General features: G+C 40.2%; 1 protein-coding gene across 5 annotated transcripts in view; it reads left to right on the top strand.

The window, feature by feature from the left end:
• The window catches only part of CDCA7L (cell division cycle associated 7 like), a 231,233-nt gene that overhangs the window by 152,332 nt on the left and 57,158 nt on the right, over nucleotides 1-21,743 (top strand). The window lies entirely within an intron of this gene.

Genomic DNA, 21,743 nt, shown 5'->3' on the forward strand with positions numbered 1-21,743 from the left:
GCTAGACTCACTCAGCATAATGTTCTCTAGGTCCATCCATGTTATTACATGCTTCATAAGTTTATCCTGTCTTAAAGCTGCATAATATTCCATCGTATGTATATACCACAGTTTGTTTAGCCATTCTTCTGTTGATGGACATTTTGGCTGTTTCCATCTCTTTGCAATTGTAAATAACGCTGCTATAAACATTGGTGTGCAAATGTCCGTTTGTGTCTTTGCCCTTAAGTCCTTTGAGTAGATACCCAGCAATGGTATTGCTGGGTCGTATGGCAATTCTATATTCAGCTTTTTGAGGAACCGCCAAACTGCCTTCCACAGTGGTTGCACCGTTTGACATTCCCACCAACAGTGGATAAGTGTGCCTCTTTCTCCGCATCCTCTCCAGCACTTGTCATTTTCTGTTTTGTTGATAATGGCCATTCTGGTGGGTGTGAGATGATATCTCATTGTGGTTTTGATTTGCATTTCTCTAATGGCCAAGGACATTGAGCATCTCTTCATGTGCCTCTTGGCCATCCGTATTTCCTCTTCTGGTAGGTGTCTGTTCAAGTCTTTGTCCCATTTTGTAATTGGGTTGGCTGTCTTTTTGTTGTTGAGTTGAACAATCTCTTTATAAATTCTGGATACTAGACCTTTATCTGATATGTCATTTCCAAATATTATCTGGAAATGATAAATATTCCAAATATTATCTGGAATTTGAGGAGCTCCCATTTATTTATTTCCTTCTTCACTGCTCTTGCTTTAGCTTTAAGGTCCATAAAACCACCTCCAATTGTAAGATTCATAAGATATCTCCCTACATTTTCCTCTAACTGTTTTATGTTCTTAGACCTAATGTTTAGATCTTTGATCCATTTTGAGTTAACTTTTGTATAAGGTGTGAGATATGGGTCTTCTTTCATTCTTTTGCATATGGATATCCAGTTCTCTAGGCACCATTTATTGAAGAAACTGTTCTGTCCCAGGTGAGTTGGCTTGACTGCCTTATCAAAGATCAAATGTCCATAGATGAGAGGGTCTATATCTGAGCACTCTATTCGATTCCATTGGTCGATATATCTATCTTTATGCCAATACCATGCTGTTTTGACCACTGTGGCTTCATAATATGCCTTAAAGTCCGGCAGCGAGAGACCTCCAGCTTCGTTTTTTTTCCTCAAGATGTTTTTAGCAATTCGGGGCACCCTGCCCTTCCAGATAAATTTGCTTATTGGTTTTTCTATTTCTGAAAAATAAGTTGCTGGGATTTTGATTGGTATTGCATTGAATCTGTAGATCAATTTAGGTAGAATTGACATCTTAACTATATTTAGTCTTCCAGTCCATGAACACGGTATGCCCTTCCATGTATTTAGGTCTTCTGTGATTTCTTTTAGCAGTTTTTTGTAGTTTTCTTTATATAGGTTTTTTGTCTCTTTAGTTAAATTTATTCCTAGGTATTTTATTCTTTTAGTTGCAATTGTAAATGGGATTCGTTTCTTGATTTCCCCCTCAGCTTGTTCATTGCTAGTGTATAGAAATGCTACAGATTTTTGAATGTTGATCTTGTAACCTGCTACTTTGCTGTACTCATTTATTAGCTCTAGTAGTTTTGTTGTGGGTTTTCCGGGTTTTCGATGTATAGTATCATATCGTCTGCAAACAGTGATAGTTTTACTTCTTCCTTTTCAATTTTGGTGCCTTGTATTTCTTTTTCTTGTCTAATTGCTCTGGCTAGAACCTCCAACACAATGTTGAATAATAGTGGTGATAGTGGACATCCTTGTCTTGTTCCTGATCTTAGGGGGAAAGTTTTCAATTTTTCCCCATTGAGGATGATATTAGCTGTGGGTTTTTCATATATTCCCTCTATCATTTTAAGGAAGTTCCCTTGTATTCCTATCTTTTGAAGTGTTTTCAACAGGAAAGGATGTTGAATTTTGTCAAATGCCTTCTCTGCATCAATTGAGATGATCATGTGATTTTTCTGCTTTGATTTGTTGATATGGTGTATTACATTAACTGATTTTCTTATGTTGAACCCTCCTTGCATACCTGGGATGAATCCTACTTGGTCATGATGTATAATTCTTTTAATGTGTTGTTGGATACGATTTGCTAGAATTTTATTGAGGATTTTTGCATCTATATTCATTAGAGAGATTGGTCTGTAGTTTTCTTTTTTTGTAATATCTTTGCCTGGTTTTGGTATGAGGGTGATGTTGGCTTCATAGAATGAATTAGATAGCTTTCCCTTCACTTCGATTTTTTTGAAGAGTTTGAGGAGAGTTGGTACTAATTCTTTCTGGAATGTTTGATAGAATTCACATGTGAAGCCGTCTGGTCCTGGACTTTTCTTTTTAGGAAGCTTTTGAATGACTAATTCAGTTTCTTTACTTGTGATTGGTTTGTTGAGGTCATCTATTTCTTCTTGAGTCAAAGTTGGTTGTTCATGTCTTTCCAGGAACCCGTCCATTTCCTCTAAATTTTTGTATTTATTAGCGTAAAGTTGTTCATAGTATCCTGTTATTACCTCCTTTATTTCTGTGAGGTCAGTAGTTATGTCTCCTCTTCGATTTCTGATCTTATTTATTTGCATCCTCTCTCTTCTTCTTTTTGTCAGTCTTGCTAAGGGCCCATCAATCTTATTGATTTTCTCATAGAACCAACTTCTGGCCTTATTGATTTTCTCTATTATTTTCATGTTTTCAATTTCATTTATTTCTGCTCTGATCTTTGTTATTTCTTTCCTTTTGCTTGCTTTGGGATTAGTTTGCTGTTCTTTCTCCAGTTCTTCCAAGTGGACAGTTAATTCCTGCAGTTTTGCCTTTTCTTCTTTTCTGATATAGGCATTTAGGGCAATAAATTTCCCTCTTAGTACTGCCTTTGCTGCGTCCCATAAATTTTGATATGTTGTGTTTTCATTTTCATTCGCCTCGAGGTATTTACTAATTTCTCTTGCAATTTCTTCTTTGACCCACTTGTTGTTTAAGAGTGTGTTGTTGAGCCTCCACGTATTTGTGAATTTTCTGGCACTCCGCCTGTTATTGATTTCCAACTTCATTCCTTTATGATCCAAGAAAGTGTTGTGTATGATTTCAATCTTTTTAAATTTGTTAAGACTTGCTTTGTGACCCAGCATATGGTCTATCTTTGAGAATGATCCATGAGCACTTGAGAAAAAGGTGTATCCTGCTGTTGTGGGATGTAATGTCCTATAAATGTCTGTTAAGTCTAGCTCATTTATAGTAATATTCAGATTCTCTATTTCTTTATTGATCTTCTGTCTAGATGTTCTGTCCATTGATGAGAGTGGTGAATTGAAGTCTCCAACTATTATGGTATATGTGTCTATTTCCCTTTTCAGTGTTTGCAGTGTATTCCTCACGTATTTTGGGGCATTCTGGTTCGGTGCGTAAATGTTTATGATTGTTATGTCTTCTTGTTTAATTGTTCCTTTTATTAGTATATAATGTCCTTCTTTGTCTCTTTTAACTGTGTTACATTTGAAGTCTAATTTGTTGGATATTAGTGTAGCCACTCCTGCTCTTTTCTGGTTGTTATTTGCATGAAATATCTTTTCCCAACCTTTCACTTTCAACCTATGTTTATCTTTGGGTCTAAGATGTGTTTCCTGTAGACAGTATATGGAAGGATCCTGTTTTTTAATCCATTCTGCCAGTCTATGTCTTTTGATTGGGGAATTCAGTCCATTAACATTTAGTGTTATTACTGTTTGGATAATATTTTCCTCTACCATTTTGCCTTTTGTATTATATATATCATATCTGACTTTCCTTCTTTCCACACTCTTCTCCATACCTCTCTCTTCTGTCTTTTCGTATCTGACTCTAGTGCTCCCTTTAGTATTTCTTGCAGAGCTGGTCTCTTGGTCACAAATTCTCTCAGTGACTTTTTGTCTATAAATGTTTTAATTTCTCCTTCATTTTTGAAGGACAATTTTGCTGGATATAGGAGTCTTGGTTGGCAGTTTTTCTCTTTTAGTGATTTAAATATATCATCCCACTGTCTTCTAGCTTCCATGGTTTCTGCTGAGAAATCTACACATAGTCTTATTGGGTTTCCCTTGTATGTGACAGATTGTTTTTCTCTTGCTGCTTTCAAGATCCTCTCTTTCTCTTTGACCTCTGACATTCTAACTAGTAAATGTCTTGGAGAACGCCTATTTGGGTCTATTCTCTTTGGGGTGCGCTGCACTTCTTGGATCTGTATATTTAGGTCTTTCATAAGAGTTGGGAAATTTTCAGTGATAATTTCTTCCATTAGTTTTTCTCCTCCTTTTCCCTTCTCTTCTCCTTCTGGGACACCCACAACACGTATATTTGTGCGGTTCATATTGTCCTTGAGTTCCCTGATACCCTGTCCAAATTTCTCCATTCTTTTCCCTATAGTTTCTGTTTCTTTTTGGAATTCAGATGTTTCATCCTCCAAATCACTAATTCTATCTTCTGTCTCTTTAAATCTATCATTGTAGGTATCCATTGTTTTTTCCATCTTTTCTGCTTTATCCTTCCCTTCCATAAGCTCTATGATTTGTTTTTTCAGTTTTTCTATTTCTTCTTTTTGTTCAGCCCATGTCTTCTTCATTTCCTCCCTCAATTTATCGATTTCGTTTTTGAAGAGGTTTTCCTCTTCAAAATTCCTTCAAAACAGGAATTCCTGTTCGTATATTCAGCATTAGTTGTTTCAGCTCCTGTATCTCATTTGATCTATTGGTTTGCTCCTTTGACTGGGCCATATTTTCAATTTTCTGAGCGTGATCCGTTATCTTCTGCCTGCGTCTGGGCATTTAGTCAGATTTCCCTGGGTGTTGGACCCAACAGGTTGAAAGATTTTTCTGTGAAATCTCTGGGTTCTGTTTTTCTTATCCTGCCCATTAGGTGACGCTCGTGGCACACGTTTGTCTGTGGGTTCCACCAGTAAAAGGTGCTGTGGGTCCTTTAACTTTGGAAAACTCTCGCCGTGGGGGAAGTTCGCCAGCCGAAGCGGCTTGGAAGAGTGCCAGCCGGCTCTGGGGTCCGAACGCGGGGAGGGTCGCCGGCCACCGCAGCCTGGGAGAACGCCCAACCGAATTTCCTAGTCGGCCCAGGGTGCCAAGTGTGGCGGGAGGGCGCCAGCCGCCGCAGCCCGGGAGAGTGCACCATTCCCAGCCGGACCGGGGAGTCACGTGTTTGGAAGGGACCCCCCCCGGTCACCGTTCTCCACGGTCTCGGGATTTCTGACCCAACTCTCTCAGTTGGTCTGGGGGACCTCGCGTGGTTGGGGCACCAGCCGCCGCGGCCCAAGGGGACCGCCTGCCCAATTCTGCCAGTTGGCCTGGGAAGGAGGAAGGGAGGGACTCCGGCCGCTTGCCATCCCGCCCGGGAAAGCCAGCGCCCCTCAGCGATCTCACCGGAGCTGGTTCTCCCAGACAGTCAGCCGTTCCAGGATGGGGTATGCCGTCCCTTTGATCTCCGTCGTGGCTCCGGGAGCTGCTCTGTATTGTCTCCACTCCCCCAGTAGCTGTTCTGGAGGAGGAAAGGTGAGGGTCGCAAGGCTGTCGAGGACAGTGGCGGAGGAGCCGGTGAAGGCGGAAGAGGGCACGGTGGTGGTTGGAGAGCCACTGGAGTAGGAGGAGAAAGGGAAGGATAAGATGGCGAATGGAGCACCGCCAGAGCAGAAGCCCACACATTATTAATTACTGTTTCTTTTATGATGTATTTATTATCTGGCAGAAAGAATATTCTGGGTTTTCAATAGTCCTCTGAGGGCACATTGTATTCCTCAGACGTTTCACCTTTTGTTGTGCTGTACTAACTCTGCTTAGTACCAGTGCTCATGATAACCAATAAAACAAGGACTGTTGTCTTCTTGAACTTGGAGCTCCCGGTTGAGTATTGGTCAAGTGGTATAGTTTAGGAGGAAATGGAGAATAGTCTTAAAGGTGTGTTCTTCACCATCTAAAACACCCAGGAAATTCATGATGTGCTAATGGGTGCCTGGTGGATGGGGCTGTGGATGGGGGCTGTGGGGGCATCTCGGTCTTGTTGGTTTCCTGCACTAAGCCTTCTCCTGTATGATAGTGATTAACTTTGTAAACAATGTTGTCTTCTCTTTTCTTGCTTATTTCAACTCTTAAGTAGTCTTGTAGGGAGCATTCTGGAAAATGCATTTTCATTGAAAATTGTATGTCTAAAGGTGGAACAGTGCCTTTTTAGAGCCAAAAATTGTTCTCTATCTGGGAGGTGATGACAATGGGTCACCAGTTTCCATGAATGTTGCACATCAATGAAATGCTTAAATGCTTCAATAAGATGCTTAAAAAGCGGTATACTGAGTCCCTGAGTTTGCATCTGAAGCCTGCGTTTCCCTCCAGGCTGTCGGGTGGGCGGGTGCCTCTGGCCTGCCCCGCCCGTTGTGCCCGGTTTCTTCAGGCTGGAGTGGTGCCAGGCAAGGGCTCTTTCTCTCCCACAGCCTCCCCCACTGTGCCTGTACCCCCAAATCCTCCCTGGGAGCAGCCCGGTTGTTTGGGCAGCTCTGCCCAGGAGGGCCTGTGTACCTTGTACCTGGAGAGTGCGTGTCTGAACTTTTGGCACCCATGCCACTTACAGCAGACCTCCTCTTCTCTAACGAGCACCCCGAGGTAATGGCTGGTTACCTCATATCAGATCGAGTCAACATGATCATCCAGCTGATGCATGAAGGAAGGACCTGGCGTGCAGAAGATGTTAAATATTTGTGAATTTAAGTGGCCGCCTGGAATACCCTGTAACAGGGCTTCTCACATTTTTCTGTTGGACAAAGGGTAGAGGCCAGTTACTGCCTGCTCCAGAGCAGGGGTGGCAGCCCCAAGCCACCTGACAGAGAAGGTTTTCTAAATCTCCAGTTTTATCTTTAAAAGTCATGCCTATTTTGCATTTTATTCCATGAAGGATTTTTTTTTTACTTTTAATACAAAAGTAATATTTAAAATTTCTGGTGAAGAATCCATCCACCCTCTTCTGTAGCCCCGAACGCCCTCTGGCCGTGAGTTTGACAAGCATGGTAAAATTTAGAAATCTTGCTTGTAACAAACCCTGAAGTACAAGAGAGAGAGACATCTTCCTCCCCGTCCCAGTCCTCCTACCACCGTCTTGATCTCTTTTTATTTAAATCCCAGTGACTGAGAAGGGCAATTAAATGGGAAGCAAAAAATCAAACTGGTTTGATGTTGAAATCCCTAAGAGTGTTTTTCATGTGAAATGTCAATAACTTCAGAGTCTTTATTTTGTTCTCTGTCACCCTTGGTTTAAAATGGAAAGTTAAGAAAAATAAAAGTACATTTGACACCACTGTTTATTTTTAACTCTTTTTTTCGTTATCGTTGCCCTTAGGCATTTTTTATTTGAGGAGATTTTAAAATAAGATTAGTTAAAGCCAGTGGGGCCTTATCTAGCCTTTCCTACCTTTATGTTACCTCCTAAATAAGGTTTCTCTTTCCGAACTTAAAAAAAAACTAAGTCTGTATTTCTACACTACCAGCTTCAAAAATCTTCACTGAAAAAAAGTGTTTGGGTGTCCTCCCGACCTTCATTGTACCAAGTGGTATCATCTTCTCTGGCTGTAATTAGGAACCCAGAAAGGATGCGCTCTTAGTGAGAGTGTATTCATTTTGGCACAAAGCCATGAGCCAAGTGGCTTCAACAGCCTAGTGGCTTCAACAGCCCTGTGTTCCAGGGGTTGTGAGGGTGAGTTTTTCATAGTCACGGTCAATGCTCTTAGCAGGGCAGAAGTGTGTCCAGAATCCCTGTATAAAGGCTCCTAGGGCTGGCTGTAGGATGGAGATGATCCCCCTCCTCCACCCCTCTGCCACCTTCAGTTTGAAGATCTGTTTAAGCACTCCTCTGAAGTGAGTCCCAGGACACTTGCTTCTAAGAGATAGGTGCCTCCTGCCTCGCAGTTCTCTGGACGCATACTTCTGCCTGCAAGTCGATTGCAAATTATTCTCCAGGCTCACTCTGCCCTGCAGCTGTGCAGTGGTGGTCCTGGAAGTCTTGACCCCAGCTCAGGGTTAGATGACCCCCTGCCACCCCGGACTTTCAGAGTGCCAGGGCTTACTTCCTTGTTCACATTTTTCACGTCGTGTTGAAGTTGTTTCACGATTGTCTTACCTTAGTGCATGTGACTTATTCTTCATCAAATCCCTTAGCTTGATGCCCAACACATAATATGTGCTTAGAAAATATTCATTGAACAGATGGAAGAGGCAAGTAGTACTGGTACTATTATACCCTTTTTTTAAAAAATTTTTATTAGAGAAGTTATAGGTTTACAGAAAAATCATGCAGTAGAGTTTCCAAATACAGAGTTCCCATTTACCACCCACTTCTTACACACTCTGTTTGCCCTGTTATTAATGCTTTGTGTTTAGTATGGTACCCTTGTTACGACTGATGAATTTAATTATAATTATACTATTAACTATAGTCCATGGTTTAACTTAGGGTTCACTGTTTGTGTTGTATACCTCTATGGTTTTTTTTAAAAAAGTTATTCTAGTAATATATATATGTTCAACCTAAAATTTCTCCTTTTAGCCCCATTCAAAAATGTGATTCAGTGGTGGTAATTACATTTACAATGTTGTGCTACTATCACTGCCATCCACTACCAAAACTTTTCTTTTTCTTCACCCCAAACAGAAACTCTACCAATTAAACTTTAACGCTATATTCCCTATTTCCAGCTCAACCCTCAGTAACCTGTATTCTGTTTCTTACTCTGTGAATTTGCTTATTCTGATTATTTCACATCAGTGAGAAAAGAAATATTTGTCCTTTTGTGTCTTGTCTTATTTCATGTAGCATGTCTTCAGGATTAAATATTTGTCCTTTTGTGTCTGTCTTATTTCATGTAACGTGTCTTTAGGGTTCATCCATGTGGCTGTATGTATCAGAACTTCTTTCCTTTTTATGGCTGGGGGATGGTTGAGTTTATATGACAAAATGGCTAGGTTTTGCTGTCGAGTTGTTTGGTCAAACACAGGCCTGATTGATGCCATCAGGATTTTTCATGAGTTTAAATTATGGGTCAATTGATCCCGTGTATGGCGGATTACATCTGCAATCAACAAAGGAGATTGCTTTCAGCAATGAGAGAAGTCTCATCCATACAGTTGAAGACCTTAAAAAGATAACTGATGTTTTCTGGCAATCATAAAGATCTACCTCTACTTCAGCCAGCTTTTCCTGGGGAAATCATTGAAATTTTCATTGGAGTTCCCAGTTTGCAATCCGCCCTTTGGAATTTGGGTTTGTAATCCTCACAGTCGCATGAGCCAATTCCTATAATAAATATCATATTTACATCATATATCTCCTCCTTTCTGTTTTCCTGGAGAACCCTGACTAGTACAGGCTGAATAATTCTCCGTTGTACTTATATTCCACATTTTATTTATCCATTCATCTACTGATGGGCACTTGGATTGCTTCTGTCTTCTTGCATTTGTGAATAACGCTGCTGTTCAAGTCCCTGCTTTGGGTATTACCTAGAAGTGGGTTTGCCAGGTCATATGGTAGTTCTATAGTTAACTTTCTGAGAGAACTGTCATCTCCAGCAGCTGCACTATTTTATATTCCCACTAACAGTGAATGAGTGTCCCTCTTTCTCCACATAGTCTCCAACACTTGTGACTTTCTATTTTAATGGTAGCCATTCTAGTGAGAGTGAAATGGCATCTCATTGTGGTTTTCATATTTTCTTGAAGCTAATACTGTTGCATGTTTTCTATGTTCCAGGCACTGTGCAGAAATTTATATGGATTACCTTATTTAAACACCAAATACACATATAAAAAAATAAAAATAAAAAAAGAGTACATTGTTTAATTTCCACATTTGTGCGTTTTCCACTTCTCTCCCTCTTTTTGCTTTTTTAGCTTCATTCCATTGTAGTTGGAGAAAATACCTGGTATGATTTGAATATTTTTGACTTTATTGAAGCTTGTTTTGTGACCTAAGAGAAGACCTATCCTTGAGAATGATCCATCTGCCCTAGAAAAGAAATGTATATTCTGCTGCTGTTCGGTGAAGTTTGTTATATCTGTTATGGGTTTAGAATATCTTTCAAGCCTTACATTTCCTTATTGGTCTTCTCTGTAGTAGTCATCCCTTACATAGTGTGCAGTCAGTGGCTCATGATATCATCACATGGTTGTGTATTCATTACCATGATCATTTTTTCAACATTTGCATCTCTCCAGCAAAAGAAATAAAGAAAAAAGAAAGAACTCATACATACCATACCCCTTACCTCTCCCTCTCTTTGACCACAAGTATTTCGATCTACTCTATTTATTTTAACTTTTGTTCCCCCTATTATTTCCTTATTTTTTATTTATATATTTTTACTCGTCTGTACATACCCTTGATACCAATCTCTTTTTTGGTTAGTAAGTAATTTGCATGATGTATATTTTCTCCATCCTTTCACTTTCATCTTCCTTGTGTTTTTGAATTTAAAGTGAGTCTCTTTTACACAGTATAGATGGTTGTCAGCTTTTATCTATTCTGCCAATCTGTGCTTTTTGACTGCAGAGTTTAATCTATTTATACTTTAGGTAATTATTGATAATGCAGGACTTTGTTCTGCCATTTTACTATTTTTGTCTTTGTCTTAAACCTTTTCTGACTCTCAGTTCTTTCATTAATGCTTACTTTGATATTTGTTTGATTTTTTTGTAGCTTGCCCTTTTGAGTCTCTTTTCATTTCCTTCTGTAGATATTTTAAAGATATTTTCTTTGTGGTTACCATGGGGCTTAAATTCAATATCCTAAACGTATAACAATCACATTTGATTAGATACCAGCTTAACTTCAGTAACGTACGCAAGCACCGTTCTTGTACTTCCCTGTTCTCCTACCTTTTTGCTGTACTTGTAAGTCAGGCTTAGTGGCAATGAACTCTATCAGATTTTGTTTATTTGGGAATCTCTTCCACATTTTTGAAAGCTAGTCTCACTGATTATAAAGTTCTTGGTTGGCAATTGTTTTCTTTTAGCCCTTAAATATTTCATCCCACTTCTTTCTGACTCTGTGGTTTCTGATAAGAAATCAGCATTTAAGATTCTTGGGGCTCCCTTGTATGTAACACATTGCTTTTCTCTTGCACCTTTCAGAACTCTCACCTTGTCTTTGGCATTTGACAGTTTGATGACAGAGTCTGGGCATGGCTATGTTCAAGTTTGTCCTGTTTGGGGTTTGTTTGGTTCTTGAATGTGTATATTCATGGTTTTCATTAATTTTCTTGAACGTGTACATTCATGTTTTTCATTAAATTGGGGGTTTGTAATCTTTTGTTGTCTGCTGTACAGTTCATTATTTTAACATGTTAACTCTGGGATTTATTCTTTGAACTTTCTCTTCCTTAGTTTATTTTCAGCTTTCAAGATTAGAGAGGTTTCCTTGAATGTCAGGAACTACAAAATCTGAGCAAACCAATGCCAGAAAGACCTTTCTCAGTCTTTGGACATCAGCTGTGTGTTGGCTGGTGCTCTCCTTCAGAGTCTAGCCCTCCTATGAAGATCAGCCCGAGTTGAATGTGAAGTGTAGAGTCCTTCCTGATTCTAGTGTCTTGTCCTAGGTGTGTGCTCTTAGCCTTGTAATGACCCTGTTGCAGGAATTTGAATGCTCCCTATCCCCATCCCTGTGAAACAGAATCTCCCCGCCCCCCCCCGCCCCCCCCCCCCACGCCAGGGTTTTCTGTTGGCTGTGTTAAAGTGGGTGCTTTAGTTTTCCTAGGCTGCTCAAGCAAATATCATGAAATGGGTCAGCTCAAGCAGTGGGAATTTTGTAGCTCATGGTTTGAGGCCAAGAAAATGTCCACATCAAGACATCATGTCAAGGCAATGCCTTCTTCCCAAAGACTGCCATTCTGGGACTGGCTGCCAGCCACCTTGGTGCTTAGTTCCTCTATCATGGCAGTGCACGTGGCAGCCTCTCCTGGCCTCTCTATTTTCTTCCAGGTTCCATTGAATTTCACCTTCTGGCTATTCCTTGTGGTTTTCTCTCCCTATCTGAATGTCCTTCTGCTTATAAAGAACTCCAGTAATAGCATTATGACCTATCCTTTTGGGGCTGGGCCACACCTTAGCTGAGGTAACCTCATCAAAGTGTCTTACTTCCAATTGGGTCTCACGGGAATGGATTAGATTTTCTAGGGTACATAACAGTTCAAAACACTACCACGGTAATAATCCTTTGCCCCAGTTTGCTTAACTTAACTGTTTCCTACATTCCTTTAGCTGTCTTGCAGGGCAGATCAGATTAGTTTCCAGGTTCAGTCTTGCATGCTGCTACCCAGATGATGGGGACCTATATCCAGGTGCCCCGAATGTGCTTAGACATTACATTATTCCTTCTGGAACAGGGCCGTGACCCACACTGGAATCAGTCTTGCCCCACACTACATCAGGGACAGTTTAGGGGGAGGTTCAGCAAGGGTACTGTGGGCTTCTCCTACCACCTTTGGGGACATGGGGGGTAGAGTGCATGGGCCAGGAATTGAACTCAGCTCTCCCCCATGGCAGGCTGTGTACCTTTCCAGCTGAGAGAAACCCTGCCAGTGCGTCAGCATTCTACCTCTTACCACTTTTGAAGCTGTGTTTTGTTGATTCGGCACTTGTCCATTTACTGCAAGCCTTTAACTGTTTTCTTATGTTGTGAGGAAGATGGCTCTGCCAGTTTTTGCTAATTGTTCAAAGATTGCGTTGGGGAACAAGCAGCATCTTGAAACATCTTATGTTGCTATCTTGGTTGAACAAAAATCCTATTACACTCTTTGAATAGCTCACATTTATATAGTTTTTATTTTTTATAGAATGCTTTCCAGTCATAGTTGGAAGTCATCAGGGCTCTGTACAAATGTTCTGGTTCTTTTCCTTCTGGGCAAAAAGGAAGTTTTTACTTCTTTAGCTCCTAGAACCTAGAAATTGGCAATGCTGTTTGACTTGCTTTGTCTGGTAAAATATGAGTATGTGTTCTGTGTCACTTCCAGGTAGAAGTCTCTAAAACTGGCATGTTGGGGTGGTGTAGCAGTGGCTCAGTGGCAGAATTCTCGCCTGCCATGCCAGAGACCTGGGTTTGATTCCCGGTGCCTGCCCAAGAAGGAAAAACAGGCGTGTTACATTTAGTATGTATCATTCCCTTGCTGATGCACTGTCCGCTGTGCTGGCCTGGGCCCTGGAATGAAGACAGTATGGAATAGAGCCTCTAGCTGGCCCACAGTGGACATGTAACATGAACAAGAGATCAGGCTTTGTTGTTTTATGCCACTGTGGTTTGAGGTTGTTTGTTACTGCATATGTGTAATCAGTTCTGCCTTGGCAGATACCCAGAGGTTCTCATTTCTTGATTTTAGATTCACTCAGTGGGTCTCCTTTGTATGAACTGAGGTGTGGTAGTGGTGGTGGGGGGCCATGACAGGAATATGTGGGTGTGTTTTTTTGTTTTTTTTTTTTTAATTTTTTTTTTAATCAAAAAAAAGAAAAGAAATTAACACAACATTTAGAAATCATTCCATTCTACACATGCACTCAGTAATTCTTAGTATCATCACATAGATGTATGATCATCATTTCTTAGTACATTTGCATCGATTTAGGAAAAGAACTAGCGAAACAGCAGAAAAAGATATAGAATGTTAATATAGAGAAGAGAATTAAAATAATAATACTAATAATATATATATATAAAAAGGAAAAAGAAAAAAACAAAAACAAAAGATACAAACACACAAACAAACAAACAAAAAACCATATTTCAGGTGCAGCTTCATTCAGTGTTCCAACCTAGTTACATTACACTTAGGTATTATTGTGCTGTCCATTTTTGAGTTTTTGTATCTAGTCCTGTTGCACAGTCTGTATCCCTTCAGCTCCAATTACCCATTATCTTACCCTGTTTCTAACTCCTGCTGGTCTCTGTTACCAATGATATATTCCAAGCTGATTCTCGAATGTCGGTTCACATCAGTGGGACCATACAGTATTTGTCCTTTAGTTTTGGGCTAGACTCACTCAGCATAATGTTCTCTAGGTCCATCCATGTTATTACATGCTTCATAAGTTTAGTCTGTCTTAAAGCTGCATAATATTCCATTGTAGGTATACGCCACAGTTTGTTTAGCCACTCGTCTGTTGATGGACATTTTGGCTGTTTCCATCTCTTTGCAGTTGTAGATAATGCTGCTATAAACACTGGTGTGCAAATGTCCGTCTGTGTCTTTGCCCTTAAGTCCTTTGAGTAGATACCTAGCAGTGGTATTGCTGGGTCGTAATCCATTCTGCCATTCTATGTCTTTTGATTGGGAAATTCAGTCCATTAACTTTTAGTGTTATTACTGTTTGGATAATATTTTCCTCTACCATTTTGGCTTTTGTATTATATATATCATATCTGATTTTCCTTCTTTCTACACTTTACTCCATACCTCTCTCTTCTGTCTTTTCGTATCTGACTCTAGTGCTCCCTTTAGTATTTCTTGCAGAGCTGGTCTCTTGGTCACAAATTCTCTCAGTGACTTTTTGTCTATAAGTGTTTTAATTTCTCCTTCATTTTTGAAGGACAATTTTGCTGGATATAGGAGTCTTGGTTGGCAGTTTTTCTCTTTTAGTGATTTAAATATATCATCCCACTGTCTTCTAGCTTCCATGGTTTCTGCTGAGAAATCTACACATAGTCTTATTGGGTTTCCCTTGTATGTGACAGATTGTTTTTCTCTTGCTGCTTTCAAGATCCTCTCTTTCTCTTTGACCTCTGACATTCTAACTAGTAAATGTCTTGGAGAACGCCTATTTGGGTCTATTCTCTTTGGGGTGCGCTGCACTTCTTGGATCTGTATATTTAGGTCTTTCATAAGAGTTGGGAAATTTTCAGTGATAATTTCTTCCATTAGTTTTTCTCCTCCTTTTCCCTTCTCTTCTCCTTCTGGGACACCCACAACACGTATATTTGTGCGCTTCATATTGTCATTCAGTTTCCTGATTCCCTGCTCAAGTTTTTCCATTCTTTTCCCTATAGTTTCTGTTTCTTTTTGGAATTCAGTTGTTCCATCCTCCAGTTCACTAATTGTAGCTTCTGTCTCTTTAGATCTACCATTGTAGGTATCCATTGTTTTTTCCATTTTTTCTTCTTTGTCCTTCACTCCCACAAGTTCTGTGATTTGTTTTTTCAGATTTTCTATTTCTTCTTTTTGTTCAGCCCATATCTTCTTCATGTCCTCCCTCAATTTATTGATTTGGTTTTTGAAGAGTTTTTCCATTTCTGTTCGTATATTCAGCATTAGTTGTCTCAGCTCCTGTATCTCATTTGAACTATTGGTTTGTTCCTTTGATTGGGCCATATCTTCAATTTTCCGAGCGTCATCCATTATTTTCTGCTGGTGTCTGGACATTTGATCAGATTTCCCTGGGTGTGGGACCCAGCTGGTTGAAAGGTTTTTCTGTGGAATCTCTGGGCTCTGTTTTTCTTTTCCTGCCCAGTAGGTGGCGCTCGTGGCGGTCGTTTGTCTGCGGGGCAGTCGGCCCGGGAAACCGCGCATGAAGGCGGGGGTCGCTGGCAGTGGCTTGGGGGAGTGCCGGTCCAAATTGCCCAGCTGGCCCGAGACGCCAAGTGTGACGGGAGGGCCCCGCTATCCAATGTTCCCAGTCAGACCAGGGAGCCACGTGTGTGGAGGGGACCCCAGTCGCCAGCCGCCCCAGCCGGGAAAACGTGCACCCCTCAGGTATCTCACCGCAGTGGATTCTCCCTACCCGTTCAGCCGTTCCAGAATGGGGTACGCTGTCTTTTTGGTCTCTGTCGTGACTCCGGGAGCTGTTTCGTATTGTTTCTGTTTCTTTAGTTGCTTTTCTGGAGGAGGAACTAAGACCCGTGCGTCTTACTAAGCCGCCATCTTCTCCGGAAGTGTGGGTGTGTTTTTGATTGTTAGAGTGATGAGGGTGAGGAGAATGCTCCTGTTCAGAGTTCACAGGTGTTAAGAACTCTGAGGCTGGCAGAAGCGTCCCACAGGATGAAGCAGTTGGTCTTTCTAAAATGCCAGTAGTGCCTTTTTGAAAAACACTGAAAGCAGGCTTGTTCAATTTCATTATCAGTCTCTCCGAGTCCAGTGAGATTGGTTCACATTTTCAATCTGCTGACCTCCCTGAAATAGGAAATTTCCCACCATTTCCCTGATGGGTTATCTCACTTCACTCCCAGGCACAGCAGGCAAAATCCTAGTTCATCGGCTACTTAATCTGCTTAGAAACTCTTCTAAGACCTGTATAAATATATGCCTGTGAATTTTTCCCTGCTTATACTTTCTCTTTTAAAAATAAGTTTTTTTAAAAATAAAATGTGAAAGTTTGAAAAATCCAGAAAAATCCAGAGGAAAAAAATTAGCACTGATCATTATGAACATGTATTGAGTGCTTACGGTGTTGCATTGTAACGAGTATTACATGTGTTATCTTTATCTTTTTTTTTAGGTTTTTATTTCATAATCATAAACTTAACTCTACAGTCTACCTAGATGTGGAAGGGGGGGATAATGCAGAACCCAAAGAAGTGCAGTGAGAGCACAGTTATAGGAACTGAGGCAGACCAGGGGAGGTGGGACATCCTCCCGAGCTGCAGAAGGAATGGTCTGGTGGCTCAGACAAAACACAATAGTCAGCAACGGTGATCTTCTTGCTGGTCTTGCCTTTTCTGAACCCAAAGCGCTCCGTGGCTTCCACAGTGTTCCTGCCCTCTTTACTTTGCCAAAGACCACGTGCTTCCATCTGTTTTAGTTACTAAGCTCCTGGAATGCTGTCTACCAGAACTGGAACAGCTTTTAAAAAGGGAAATTTATTAAGTTGCAAGTTTACAGTTCTAAGTCTTGGAAATGTCCAAATTAAGGCACCAATAAGAGGTTACCTTCACTCAAGAAAGGCCAATGAAGTTCAAGGTTTCTCTCTTAGCTGGAAGGGTACGTGGCTAAGTCTGCTAGCTTTCTCTCCTGGCTTCTTGTTTCATTCATGAAGCACACCTCAGAGCATTTTCCTTCTTCATCTCCAAAGGTCTCTGTTTGTGTGGGCTCTGTTTGTTCTGGTGGCAATAAAACTTTTTCCAAAATGGTTAACTAGGCAACCCCACCTTGAGTGGTTGGAGACATTTCCATGGAAACCCTCTAATCAAAAGTTACACCTACAATTAGGTGGGTCACATCTCCATGAAAACAATCTAAAAGCTCCCATCCATCAATACTGAATGAGGATTAAAAAACTTGGCTTTTCTGGGGTGTACAACAGATTCAAACCAGCATACCACCCAACCACTCAGTCTTAGCAGTACAGATGAAAAACAGGGACCATTTGTTTTGGGTCCGGCATTGGCCATGATGAGATCCCTGGTTCCGTATGCTACAGGATGAACTTCTCATCATCAAACTTCTCCCTGTGGGTAGCTTGGCACCAGTGCCATTATGGCGTGTAAAATCACCATCCTGGCACATAAACCCAGGAATAAGTCTGTGAAAGTAGGAACCCTTATCAACCAAATCCTTCCTCCCTGGTGCTCAGAGCATGAAAAACTTCTGCTGTCTTTGAAACTTTGTCTGCAGACATTTCAAAGGAGTCACAGTCCAAGGGCTCGCTGTCCATGTTGATGTCGAAGAACACGGTGGGGTTGACCATGGCTGCAGGTGGTGCTGTCTGCAAGGCCTGCCTTACTTTATCTTATTATACAGTTATTGCTGTATAATAACTGCTTTTGTTCTTTCATTCACAAAGGAGAAATCTGGCCAAGGCCACACAGCTTCTGGTTGATGCCATGATTGGAAATGAGTAAGCTGACTTTCAAATGCTCTTTACTATTCTCTGATAACTTTCCTAATCCCCCTACTTAGAAATAATCGTTACTATTTTCATATGTTGCCTCACAGTTTTTCTAGTGTGTTAATACTTACTCATGGCAATGTTTTTTTATCCATTCAATAAATGTATTCATTTTATTCATTCAGTAAATGAGTTCCTACTCTGTACCAGCCACTCTTTTAGGCTTTGAGAATACAGTGATGAGCAAACCAAAGCCCTTTCTCTTATAACTTAATTTCAGTGGGAGAGGCAGATAATAAACAGTATTTTTAAAAAGCGTGTCAGTTAATAAACAGTGGATGGAAGAGAACTGTCCTATTTTAGATGTATATGACCAAGTTTCTTTTCTGAAAAGTTCAAACCCATTTGTCTTCCCACCAGTTCTGTATTAGGGTGTTTATCTTGCCACACTTTCACTGTCATAGAGTGTGTCCTTAAGAAACCAACAAACAAGATATGGCCAAGTTGATGGATGAGAAGGTGTATTCATCAGGATTCTCCAGAGAAACAGAATCATCAGGTAGTAAGAGATTTATTGGAAGGAATTGGCTCGTGTGACCATGGCGGCTGGCAAGTCTGAGTTCTATAGGGCTGGCTAGCAGGTCGGAAATTCCAGTAAGAGTTGTTGAAGGTCTCCAGTCCTTAGGAGGCCAACAGACTAGAGCCTCAGGAGTAGAGGGTGTAGTTTTGAGACAGAATTTCTTCTCAGAACCCTCAGTTCTTTGCTCTTAGGGCCTCCAGCTCTTTAGACAAGTCCCATTCACATTATGCAGTGTAATCTCTCTTGTGTAAAGTGAAGTTTTTTTTTTTTAATCTTTCTTTGATCTTTGATCTTTCTATCCCTCTCATTAGGGGTGTTGGGCTGTGGTCATTCTAACTTTTTCAGGTTGGGGGAGTCTGAAATGCTACCACAGCCACACCTAGGCTAGGGTTTGACCAAACATCTGAACTAAGTGGACACAAAATTAACCATCACAGAAAGGTACCTTGTTTTAATGTGCATTCTTTTCACTGATAGGGCAGTTGAAGACCTAAAATGTTTTTAGCCTCTTGTTCTGTTTCCAGGTCACTGAGTCCACTGATTTTGTCTGTGTGACTTTTGTTGTATTTCATTTTGCCTGGGCTATTAGTAAGATTAATACCTTGCCATGATTGTGGCAAGTCTTTTTTCCAAAGGTTTATTTTTCCTTCTAAATTTTTCTTTTAAGTGAGACACTTAAGGGTTTTATTTTTTCAGTGAAAATAATCTGTTCTTTTTGGATCTCCTTTGAACTGATGTATAAAGTCTGTCCCATTCAGAAGTCAGATACATATTCTCAGTAATTATATTCTCTTTTTGGTTTGATTGCTTACTTTAACACTAACCATTTGATCTATAGTATCAGGTGAGAAGCAAAGTTGACTGCTTTTTTTTTTCCTCCTCTAAGAGGCAGTTTTGCCAACAAAATTTATTGACACTACCATCTCTTTCCCATTGATCTGTGATATTTTCTTTATCAACTGGGTGCATTTCTAGGCAATCTGTTGTTCCACAGTTTCTACATACTTTTAATTTTTTTTTTATTACGGTGTAATTTGTATACGGACCTTTTTAGTGTCCAATTTATCAATTTTGAAAACATGTATTATGCTTCTGATATCGTGTCTAAGAACTCTTTACCTGACCTAAGGTTACAAAGATTTTCTCTTGTTTTTTTTCTAGAAATTTTATTCTTTTAGGGTTTATATTAGGTCTGTGGTCTATTTTGTAGTAGTTTTTATAAATGGTTTGAGGTACCTCCTTTTTTTTTTTTTTTTTTTTTACTTTTTTTATTGTATAGTATAACATATATACAAAGCAAAGAAATAAAAAAGCAATAGTTTTCAAAGTGCTCTCCAACAAGTAGTTACAGGACAGATCCCAGAGTTTGTCATGGGCTACCATACAATCCTCTCAGATTTTTCCTTCTAGCTACTCCAGGATATATAGGTTAGAAGGAACAAATATTTGTTTTTATCATCACTATCGACTTTTTTTTTCTTTTTTGTGAAAAATAACATATATATAAAAGCAATAAATTTTGAAGCAGAGCACCGCAATTAGTTGTAGAACATATTTTCAGAGTTCAGCATGAGTTACAATTCCACAATTTTAGGTTTTTATTTCTAGCTGCTCTAAATACTGGAGACTAAAAGATAACAGTGTAATGATTCAGCAATCATATTCATTTGTTAAATCCTATCTTCTCTGTATAACTCCACTATCAACTTTGATCTTTCTGTCCCTCTCATTAGGGGTGTTGGGCTGTGGCCATTCTAACTTTTTCAGGTTGGGAGAGTCTGTCACTAACATGGGTAGGGACATGGAACTAGATGATGTTCTGGAGAGGCTGGGCCCTCTAGGTTTCAGGACTTAGCTGGTCCAGGGACCCATCTGAAGGTCGTAGGTTTCTAGAAAGTTACTCTAGTTCATGGAACCTCTGTGGAATCTTATATATTGCTCTAGGTGTTCCTTAGGATTGGCTGGAATGGTCCTGGTTGGGGTTTGGCAAGTTATGATAGGTAGTGATGTCTAACTGAAGCTTGCATAAGAATGACCTCCAGAGTAGCCTCTTGACTGTATTTGAACTCTCTGCCACTGGTACTTTATTAGTTACACTTCTTTTCCCCCTTTTGGTCAGGATGGAATTGTTGATCCCATGGTGCCAGGGCCAGACTCATCCCTGGGAGTCATCTCCCACGCCACCAGGGAAACTTTCACCCCTGGATGTCAAGTACCACATAAGGGATTAGGCAATGATTTCACTTGCAGAGTTGGGCTTAGAGAGAGTGAGGCCACATCTGAGCAACAAAAGAGTTCCTCCAGAAGTACCTCTTAGGCATACCTATAGGTAGGCTAAGCTTCTCTACTACTACATAAACTTCACAAGAGTATGCCTTAAGATCAAGGGCTTGGCTTATTGATTTGGGTGTATCTAAAGTTTAACACAGTATCAGGGAATTCCCTGATGGTAAATTTAATAGTTCCATATTTTTTCTCCCATCCCTCAAGCGACTTTGCCAATACTTTTTGATTATCTGCTTAATATACTCTAGGATGTATCCAGGCATTACATTAAGCTACACAGGATTAAAGAATCTCTTTCTTATTCTTTGTGCCCTGTATTTCAGTAGTTGAAATGAGCTATCCAGACAGGTCCAAAGTCCGCAGACCATCAACACTCAGTTTTAGATAATTTCATCATTCCCAAGAGAAAGATAACCAATAAACACACCCTCATCAAATAGGAAATCTAAACCTCCTCTTAACTCTTGTCCCTCCCCCATTATTTACGTCAGCTGTTGCTGTGGTAGTGCTGATGGTTTCCTTTTAAACATAGCCATAGCATGCAATAGCAGTTTCTTCCCGTATCCTGGACTTTAACACTCTTTGTACTAGAATCATAACATTTCTAGTGTTAATCAGTGGGACACATAGGTCTATACAACCTCTTTCAATTTTATTCATCTTCAAAATGGTAATATTACTTATAGACCCACTGGTGAATGGCCTTCACTTCTATCTGTTCCCTTATATTGGAGTTGAACCTCATTAGCTAACCATTCACCCATCTCTAGTTTCTATGTATCTTTAAGTCTCCTATATTCTGTATTATAAGCCTCTGATTTTACCTTTACCATGGTTATAAAAGTGGACTCATACAGTATCTATTCTTTTGTGCCTGGCTTATTTCATTCAGCATTATGTCCTCAAGGCTCATCCATCTTGTCAGGTGCTTCAGGATGTCATTTTGTCTTATTGCTATATATTATTCCATTGTATGTATATACTACATTTTGTGAATCCACTTGTCTGTTGATGGGCATTTGGTTTGTTTCCATCTTTTGGCGATTGTGAATAATGCTG

Source organism: Tamandua tetradactyla, chromosome 1 (assembly GCF_023851605.1).
Source record: "Tamandua tetradactyla isolate mTamTet1 chromosome 1, mTamTet1.pri, whole genome shotgun sequence".
In the NCBI taxonomy this organism is placed as follows: Eukaryota; Metazoa; Chordata; class Mammalia; order Pilosa; family Myrmecophagidae; genus Tamandua; species Tamandua tetradactyla.